Here is a 9614-nt window from a genome sequence, read left to right as displayed (position 1 = left end):
AGGATAACAAGGGACTTGAAGGCACAAATATATGTGAGTAGATAAATATAAAATCTTACATTAATTCATAAAATAATAGAGTTGGAAGAGACCACAATGACCAACCAGTCCAACCGTACACAAATCAAAGCACCCCAACAGATTGACATCCAGCCTCTGATTACAAACCTACAGAGATTTGTGATGAAAATTGTCAAAATAGTTTGAAAACTGGTCTATGCTTACAGAAAGGAAAAGAGTATAGTTAGTTCTCCATATTCAATGGATTAGGGGCAAAGAACTCCCAATGAAATGGAAAAAACACAAAGACATTGCTAAAAAAAGTTTAATAGAAACATACAATTTCCCCAACCTATCTCTTCAGAGCAATTCAGCTTCAGATGGCCTTATCTTCTTTTGTGTATGCCACCCATAGAACAGCAACATTTGTAATGATATCAATGATGCCCAAATGCCAAGAGGTCAAGATACTCAGGAATGTGTTCATTTCTGGCTTGAGCATTTCGTATCCCAGTACCACCATGAGACAGATCTGGACTTTGCCAACTGCTTAATTAGCAGGTGTTTGCCCCGGTCTTAACTCTTGGAAAGCATGGGCAGTGCTGTGTGTGCATGATATGAGATAGTCTCCTTTTTATCCTAATGCCAGGGACTTGAATAACAGCTGTGGCAATGCACTGCTTCATGTTTACTACCACAAGGAGTATGCAGAAGCATTAATCAACCTAAATAATTTCCCCTGATATTTTCTCTTCCCTGTTAATGGCCAGATTGTCCCATAGCTTTGACTGATTTTATGGTATTTTGTCTCGAAAAGCTATCCCTTTTCTCAATGCCTGGCAGATTTCCACGTGTCTTAATCCATTATCTCTCCTTCCAGAAACAAGGTCAAGCATTTTCTCTCAGTTTAACAAATGATATGTCTGCCAAGCCATATCTTTGCATAGATTATTTAAGTGGCCAGGCCTTAAGTCAAAATGAACTGTATGGATTAACACAGCACCTGCGGATTCTGTTTCTCACACCTCTTGGTTGTTTGTTTGTCACAGCAAAAAAAAGTGGGAGGTGAATTCGTCAGTCTTCCACATGCACTGGCATTAGGAGCACAAGATTGCCATGAAAGTGAAAAAACATGAATAAGAAAATTGCTATTTTATTGTGTTCTTTGTCTATTAGTATTGTGTAAATCTACCTATATCAAAAGGAGCCCCGGTGGCGAAGTGTGTTAAAGCACTGAGCTGCTGAACTTGCAGACCAAAAGGTCACAGGTTCAAATCCCAAGAGCGGAGTGAACGCCCGCTCTTAGCTCCAGCTTCTGCCAACCTAGCAGTTCGAAAACATGCCCATGTGAGTAGATCAATAGCTACCACTCCGGTGGGAAGGTAACGGCGCTCCATGCAGTCATGCAAGCCACATGACCTTGGAGGTGTCTACGGACAACGCCAGCTCTTTGGCTTAGAAATGGAGATGAGCACCAACCCCCAGAGTCAGACATGACTGGACTTAAGGTCAGGGGAAAACCTTTACACTTTACCTATATTAAAATGCTATTTTTATTTTTAAATGACACCTTTTTAGGAATCCCTAGGCCCTCCAGCCCAACTCTATAGTCAGCTTCTACTGGAACTAAGTATGGAATCACACGGGAGGATCTAGAGGTGACTACAGAGAGCATTTCAGTTAAATTCTTGAATAATTGAATCCACAAAAGTCAAATCTACAAATGTAGAGGACTGGAGTTTGCCTGTCTCTGTTTCTACCGTCTCTTGGTTTTGCATATTTGCACCTGAAGAACAAAGCATTGGAATCCACCATGTCCATGCAAATGCCTCAGTTATTATGGCTAGTGCAGATGGGTTGTAACTCCCATCCAATGGAAGATTTCATTTGTGTTAGATCCTATGCTAGGTCCATCTAGGACAGAGGTGATCAACTGTGCAAGGATAAGGGATCCTCACCAGACCTTGCATCCCTCTCTCACATCCATAAAATATTTTAGAATTGCCTCACAATGCCTTTTGGGAGCATGGGAGTAATTTTGCTATGGAGGGTGGTGGTAGACAACTTTAGGCCCAGGAACATCTTTTGCTGGATCTCCATATCCAAATTGCTTGGCTTAAAAGTTTGCTTTGATAGTTGAAGAAAAAGTTCAGAGTGATGAATAGATAGTTGGTTCTGTAAATGTGGGCAGTGCCACTCATAAAGAGGTGTAATCTCTAGAAATTTACTAGATCTTTTGAACTTTCCAGCAGAAGCATGTCAATCATCTGGTGTACTTAGAAACTTCCTAGAGAAGGCAGATGTGGGGAGATAAAACCTCTGGTCCCGGTTCTCCAGATATGGAGGTTGTACTGTATGTACAGAGCTTCAGCCAGTTTTATGCAAAGCTCTCTGTTCAAGCTTTTCCCCATTTCTGACAGCACAGAAGCAACTACTACCAGGGCTGTAGCCAAGGTGGTGGTGGTGGGGGGAGATGTTAGGGGTTCAAATCCCCCCCTCAATTTTTTTTTTCAGGTTTCAAAAAATACCTGGTTTACTCATGAAGTTTAACTGGTTAACCAAATCTCCATCAGTGTCCATTGAAGTTTATTTGTCTTGAGCGTCCACTGAAGTTTATCGATGGAGCCTGATTTCTAAATTATTTTGCGTTATGGAACTATTCTTCATGATTCACTAAAAAAAAGTTTCACCCCCCCCCTGCAATTTTGTATGTGTTTTATTTATTTATTTCCCTCATTTCTATCCCACCCTTCTCACCCGAAGGGACTCAGATTTTTTTTTTTCTGGCTATGGCCCTGACTACTACCATTCCAGATCTGATAAACCACTTGCAGGGTTCATGCTGACTTTGATCTCATGGCTGTTTCAGTTTAGTCGACTTGGCTTTTAGGGAGGGTTTAGGCTTTATTTGCTCTAGGATCCACTTAGCTTGTTCCTTTCCTCCTGGCCATTGTGGTGCCAGGCTCACCCTTTGTTCTACTTTGTATGAACTTTCCAGCTACCAAGAAGTAGGCTAAATTGAATCTTTCCTATCCCATCTCCCTAAATAGACAAGAAGGAATAATTCCAACATTTCACCTTTATCTGGAAACAACCTCTTCTATGCATAACCCTTACGGAGAACACCAGGGAGCATCTTTAAATGTCAGTTTTGGACCAAAACCCCCAGGGTTTGGGATGATCCTGGATTGGCAACCCTAAATATACATACATTCTCCAATAACACAGAATTAATGTCCGAACGGATTATCTAATCCAACATTTGCCTTTTATATTCATCAGAAACGGTTAACACACCAACATTCTTCTTCTCTACCCTCTAAATTATTGCAAGAAGAGAAACATTTGCTGACACTGATAAAGACTTTGAGAACGGCTCCTACAGGCTGTGCCATTCCTTTCTGCCAGTTTATAGTCCCAGGGAACATTATCGCCACTTCATTTCCACAACAAAACAAGGGCTGAGTTTCTCCCTTAACAGATTTGGCTGCCCTTGATGTTTTGCATCACAATTGCATTTGTGTACTTGTCAGTCCTTTTTATTAGCTCCAGGCTATCCAAGGTGCCTCATGAAAAAGGCTGAATGTGTGATGAGTTACTATAGTTTCTTTTGTGGTCTTGTAATGGAACATAGGAGCCAGCATGGTATAGTAGTTTGAGCATCAGATGGTGATTCTGGAGACCAGGGTTCAAATCCCCATTTGGCCATGAAAATCAACTGCACAATGATATGCAGTTCATACTCTCTCAGCCTCAGAGGAAGGCAATGGCTAAATTCCTTCTGAACAAATATTGCCAAGAAAACCTCATGCTATGTTTGTCTTATGGTTGCCATAAATCAGCAATGACTTAAAGATACACAACAACAGATAGAGTCACCGTGCTGCAGTGATTTTCACTCATTCATGACATTGAGCAAATCACACTTTTCCATTAGTTAAAGGTAAAGGTTTCCCCTGACATTAAGTCCAGTCCTGTCCGAGCTCCCTCTATCAGCTCCAGCTCCTTACGGGGACATGAGAGAAGCCTCCCACAAGGATGGTAAAAACATCAAAAACATCCAGGCGTCCCCATGGCAACGTCCTTGCAGACGGCCAATTCTCTCACTCCAGAAGTGACTCAAGTTGCTCCTGACACGAAAAAAAAAAAACTGGCAAATTCTTTCTCACACTATATTTTGATGCAAATTCCTAGAGCTTTGATCAAAATACACAGATTCCATGGAGCTGTAGCTCTATTTGCATTTTAAAAAGAAAAATGTGGGAGAGAGGATTCTACTATCTAACACAAGATTGTGTTTTTACAATAGAGTCTTACCCCCAGTATCAGGGGCAAATCAAGCATTTAATGTGGAAGATCCAGGCATCATCCCCATCAAAGTGTTCTTATCTGCATTGTTCTATCTCGGCTTTCTTTCTACAGATAAGATTTGCAGTTATTGACTGAGCATGTGCCACTCATCTGAAAAGCAAAACAGAGACTCTTCTCTGTAGGTGTCTCATTCTTCTCTCTACTTTGGCTAAGTCTCAAGGAAGCGTCAAATTTCAACATACAGACCACAAGCCTTCAATCGTTGAGTTAAGTGAAGTTCTTAATAACATTCAAGCCACATTTGGTTACCAAATTCAATCTCACTTGAAGCATAATCTTCAGATTTTGTCAACATCACTAATGGGATGTGTGTTGCCTTTTCAGACTTTATGCCTTGTACTGCTGTTTGTTATTCTGGGTTTGCAGTAGTGCTTAATGTCTTTGATTCTATAGCCACTGTCATGTCGGTTTCATTTCTCAGCCTCTGTATTTCCATGCTTAAATCCAGCAGAGTTCTGGCAAGCTTGCGGTTCTGGGATTTCATCTCTAGCTATAAGGAAACAAAAAAAATTATAATTCTTTGTAACAGGCAATTATCCTCCAGAAGGGTTTAATTAGTACCACAAATTAGGCCAGGCATATTTTCAGTGTTGTGGATGAATGAAATGATTATACTAAGGAGAGATAAAACAAGTGCAGAGTGCAGTTTCCTCACCACTGAGTCCAAAAAAAGGCCAGATCTGGTGATGTTTCTGAAGAAAATTTCCCAAGTTAACATATGAGCCAATGAAACCTACATTATAGTGAGAACTTTGAGAGTTACTGCTTAAAAAGGAACTTGTTCCTCTTATTGTTACAAGGTTCCAAGTATAATAGAATCATAGAATCATAGAGTGGGAAGAGATCTCATAGGCCATCCAGTCCAACCCCCTGCAGAGAAGTAGGAAATCGCATTCAAAGCACCCCCGACAGATGGCCATCCAGCTTCTGCTTAAAAGCCTTCAAAGAAGGAGCCTCTGCCACACTCCGAGGCAGAGAGTTCCAGTGTTGAACAGCTCTCACAGTGAGGAAGTTGTTCCTAATGTTCAGGTGGAATCTCCTTTCCTGAAGTTTGAAGCCATTGTTTCGCGTCCTAATCTCCAGGGCAGCATAAAACAAGCTTGCTCCCTCCTCCCTATGAATTCCCCTCACATATTTATACCTGGATATCTTGTCTCCTCTCAGCCTTCTCTTTTGCAGGCTACACATACCCAGCTCTTTAAGCCGCTCCTCATAGGGCTTGTTCTCCAGACCCTTGATCATTTTAGTCGCCCTCCTCTGGACACTTTCCAGCTTGTCAACATCTCCCTTCAATTGTGGTGCCCAGAATTGGCCACAGTATTCCAGGTGTGGTTTGACCAAGGCGGAATAGAGAGTTAGCATGACTTCCCTGGATCATTACTGTGTCATTACTGTCACAATTTAAAGTTTATTGCTTATTTCCTTCTTTCCTAAACGTAAGTCAAACAGTTGCTTTTTTAGTTATTTTTTAAAAAATTATTATTATTATTATTTACATCATTTATATTCTGCCCTTCTCACCCCGAAGGGGACTCAGGGCGGATCACATTACACATATAGGCAAACATTCAATGCCTTTTAACATAGAACAAAGACAGACAAACATAGGCTCCGAGCGGGCCTCAAACTCATGACCTCCTGGTTAGAGTGATTCATTGCAGTGATTCATTGCAGCTGCTCTCCAGCCTGCGCCACAGCCCGAGCCCAATTCAAAGCAAATAATTTTGATTTCATATGGTAGTGTAGATGTGGTCTAGGTTTCAGGTTTTGCCCCTAAACTTCAGGGCCTGGATTGACCCTGAGTGGCAACCTTATCCAGAGCCGGCCCTAGGTATTTTTCAAGTGTAGGCGAACAGAATTTTGCCCCCCCCCCCCAAACCAATCACTGAAAAATAAAAGTGTTGGATAAGCGAAAATGTTGGATAATAAGGAAAGCCTAACCGTAGTTTTGTCTAGCCCACATTTTACTGGCAAATAAACTAGTAAAATGTGGGCTAGACAAAACTACGGTTAGGTGGATCTGCAATTGGCTAAGCGAACGAACCCAAAGGGTGCTCACCAATGTGTCGTCTTCATCATGGAAAGAAGTGACAAGTGGAGTGCCGCAGGGCTCCGTCCTGGGCCCGGTTCTGTTCAACATCTTTATTAACGACTTAGACGAAGGGTTAGAAGGCACGATCATCAAGTTTGCAGACGACACAAAACTGGGAGGGATAGCTAACACTCCAGAAGACAGGAGCAGAATTCAAAACGATCTTGACAGACTAGAGAGATGGGCCGAAACTAACAAAATGAAGTTCAACAGGGACAAATGCAAGATACTTCATTTCGGCAGAAAAAATGGAAATCAAAGATACAGAATGGGGGACGCCTGGCTTGACAGCAGTGTGTGCAAAAAAGACCTTGGAGTCCTCGTGGACAACAAGTTAAACATGAGCCAACAATGTGATGCAGCAGCTAAAAAAGCCAACAGGATTCTGGCCTGCATCAATAGGGGTATAGCGTCTAGATCCAGGGAAGTCATGCTCCCCCTCTATTCTGCCTTGGTCAGACCACACCTGGAATACTGCGTCCAATTTTGGGCACCACAGTTGAAGGGAGATGTTGACAAGCTGGAAAGCGTCCAGAGGAGGGCGACTAAAATGATTAAGGGTCTGGAGAACAAGCCCTATGAGGAGCGGCTTAAAGAGCTTGGCATGTTTAGCCTGCAGAAGAGAAGGCTGAGAGGAGACATGATAGCCATGTACAAATACGTGAAGGGAAGTCATAGGGAGGAGGGAGCAAGCTTGTTTTCTGCTGCCCTGCAGACTAGGACATGGAACAATGGCTTCAAACTACAGGAAAGGAGATTCCACCTGAACATCAGGAAGAACTTCCTCACTGTGAGGGTTGTTCGACAGTGGAACTCTCTCCCCCGGACTGTGGTGGAGGCTCCTTCCTTGGAGGCTTTTAAGCAGAGGCTGGATGGCTATCTGTCGGGGGTGCTTTGAATGCGATTTCCTGCTTCTTGGCAGGGGGTTGGACTGGATGGCCCATGAGGTCTCTTCCAACTCTACTATTCTATGATTCTATGATTCTATGATTCTATGATAAAGGAAAAGCCTATTAAACATCAAATTACATTATGAGTTTAGAAATTAAGAACCAAAACATCATGTTTTACAACAAATCAATAGAAAAAAGCAGTTCAATACATGGTAATGTTATGTAGGAATTACTATATTTGCAAATTTAGCACTAAACATTGAACAGGGATATAGGGCAGTGTGGACTTAGATAACCCAGATAGCCCTCAGTATTAAAAAAAACAAAACTCTAAAATCAGGACAATAAATAAAGAACAACATTCTGAAAACAGAAGAAATCCAGACAGTAAACAATCAGGGACAGCTAACTCCTCCCAAAAAAAGATTCTCCCAGGCAAGAAGAAGCCAGGCCTTGAAGCCACAGGGCCATTAAATGCTAATCAAGGTAATTAATTACAACATTCACACCTGCTTCAAAGAAAAGTTCTTTCTCCCACCCTGGACCTTCTACAGATATATAAACCCCACATACCTAGCTTCCAAGTTCCCACAGACCTCACAATCTCTGAAGGCCCCAAAGGTGGGCTCCCGTGGTGCGAAGGTGGGTCTGCGCCAACGGGAAAGCCCAGCACGGGCACCAGGAGGCCCAGCATGGCCGCCGGAAGGCCCAAAAGAGAAGGAGGTGGAGAGTGGTGCCCTCCTCTCAGGACGATGGCGCCCCTGGGACGATGGAGCCACAGGCAAGTGCCTAGTTCGCCTTATGGTTGGACCGCCTCTGACCTTATCCATAGTCTAAATATGTCCCTCCGTTCACTTCACTTGCCTAAGCTACTTACCAGTTCCACACGGAGCCAGGCAATGGCTCCTTCAACATGCATCCTTCGTAATTCCTCTTGAACTGCCAATGTAGTGGTACCCTTACCAGGGTTTTCAATTGATGTAGGCAGCTGGACAACAGCAGCTTTGCTTGAGTCTTGGAAAGCTCGGATCAGCCTCCGTTTTATGTCCTCCAGCATCAGACTGGAGAAGCTTTCTTCGCCTTGGCTCTTCTCCATACTCATTCTTGCTCAGGCCTCTTCCTGCAAGAAGCTGGGATGGAGAGAACTAGGGGTGGGAGGGATCCTGGGCTGCTCTCAAGCGCCTTTCTTTCTTCCCCGCCTCTTTTGTTTTCTATCCCAGGGCTACTGTTGCTACTGTTTTCTTTTTGCAGAAAATCCCCCCACACACCCTCCTTTCTCTTCCCTTTCTATCATGCCAAAGAAAGTGGGAAGGAGAAGAGAGAGGGCACAATATTTCTGACTCCATAGACTTACAAACACTGTCAGTGCTTTGCTTGAAGGAAATCCACAACCTCAGGCAATTCAGCTTCTAGAAGTGCAAACATTTATCTTAAAGATAATTCCTCCAGCGTAGCCCTACTTCTTCTTCCTTTTTTTCTTTTCTTTCTTTTTTCTTTTTGCTAATGTGTTCATAGTTTCAGAATTCACAACTTGGCAGCATATTTCAAAAATTGTAATTCATTCAAGCACAAGGAATTTCCTCAGGAGTAAAAATATTCTCTGGGATGTTGTTGTTCTTGTTAATATAATTTGGAAAGTAAAATAACAACAACAAGCCAGCCTTGCCAAAAGTTTACAATGATTGACTCTATGTGTGTGTATGAACACACACAGGATGAAAACAATAGAAATCAATGCAATACAACAATGAAACAAATGATCCCAATAGAAATGCAAAAACCAACTATATTCAGCATGGGATCCTCCAACTTTTAAAGCAGAGGACCAGGTCATTCAGACTGTTGAAGGGCCAGATTCTAGATTGAAAAAAACATGAACAAATTCCTGTGCATAGTGCACATATCTCATTTGTAGTGCAAAAAACTACATGAAAAAAACAATAGGTAAAGGTAAAGGTTTTCCCCTGACTTCCAGTCGTGTCCAGCTCGGGGTTGGTGCTCATCTCCATTTCTAAGCCGATGAGCCAGCGTTGACCTTAGACACCACCTAAGTCATGTGGCCGACCTGATTACATGGAGCATCGTTACCTTCCCGCCTGAGCAGTACCTATTGATTTACTCACATTTGCATATTTTTGAACTGCTAGGTTGGCAGAAGCTGAGGCTAACAGCGGGCACTCACTCCGCTCCCCGGATTTGAACCTGTGACTTTTCGGTCTGCAAGTCCAGCAGCAGCTCAGTGCTTTAACACACTGCGC

General features: G+C 42.7%; 1 non-coding gene across 1 annotated transcript; it reads right to left on the bottom strand.

Moving 5' to 3' along the window:
* Nucleotides 1-311: 311 nt before the first annotated feature.
* On the bottom strand, nucleotides 312-8615 carry LOC100567714 (uncharacterized). Its single transcript, XR_010005877.1, has 2 exons — nucleotides 8234-8615; nucleotides 312-4861 (listed from the first exon to the last, which is right to left on the bottom strand). It is a non-coding gene; the product is annotated as an uncharacterized LOC100567714 (transcript).
* Nucleotides 8616-9614: the final 999 nt, after the last annotated feature.

The sequence above is a fragment of the Anolis carolinensis genome, chromosome 4, assembly GCF_035594765.1.
Source record: "Anolis carolinensis isolate JA03-04 chromosome 4, rAnoCar3.1.pri, whole genome shotgun sequence".
Classification (NCBI taxonomy): domain Eukaryota; kingdom Metazoa; phylum Chordata; class Lepidosauria; order Squamata; family Dactyloidae; genus Anolis; species Anolis carolinensis.
This window is presented reverse-complemented; position numbering and strand designations above follow the sequence as displayed.